Raw genomic sequence first — 807 nt, 5'->3', positions numbered from 1 at the left:
TGTTTTGTTTGGGGGACGACTTTGATATTTATTGAATGATTTTTTTTTGTACATATATATATTTGTATATTATACATTTGTATAGTATTTGAATTAGCGCTGTAATTACTGGTATTATCTTGTTATAGCTTGTGGAGTGTGTTTAAAACCCTCTGCTGCCACAGACTTATAACATATGTTGGTCAAGTTAAGCTAAAATGTAAAAAAAAAAAAAAAAAAAAAAAAAAAAGTCTATTACACATCCAAAATATACGTTGCTATAATACAGTGTCTCTGAAAATCACCGTTTTGTAGCACCATATACAAAGCAGAGTTCCACCCAAGAATGGAACTTCAGTTTTAAGTGCTGGTGACCCCCTGACATGCCACGTTTGGTATGTCATTTTTTGGGGGGGGCTTAGCAGGTACTCCGTTTTTAGAGGCACCCAGCTCCCACTTCCTCCCCTGGTGCCGGAAGGAAGATCACCTCCCTCCAATCTTCTGGGACATGTCACAGGTCCCAGAAGCTTGCCCGGCCATTCGCAGTGCGCGCCCGGCTGTGAAGCCACAGCCGAGCACCCACAGTTAGTATGCCAGGGCAAGGGAGAGGAGCGAGGCTTCGTATGCCCGCATCGCTGGACTCTGGGGCAGGCGAGTGTCTGATTATTAAAAGTCAGCAGCTACACTTTTTGTAGCTGCTGACTTTTAAATGGGTGGAACTCCGCTTTAAAGGCATCTCTCAACCATGTAAGTTAAAAGGATTTGTTTTTCCCATGTTGCCCTCAAAAGATGCATCAACATACCGTATATACAGAAGAACACATAATA

This window comes from Aquarana catesbeiana, linkage group LG04 (genome assembly GCF_042186555.1).
Source record: "Aquarana catesbeiana isolate 2022-GZ linkage group LG04, ASM4218655v1, whole genome shotgun sequence".
Taxonomy (NCBI): domain Eukaryota; kingdom Metazoa; phylum Chordata; class Amphibia; order Anura; family Ranidae; genus Aquarana; species Aquarana catesbeiana.
This window is presented reverse-complemented; position numbering follows the sequence as displayed.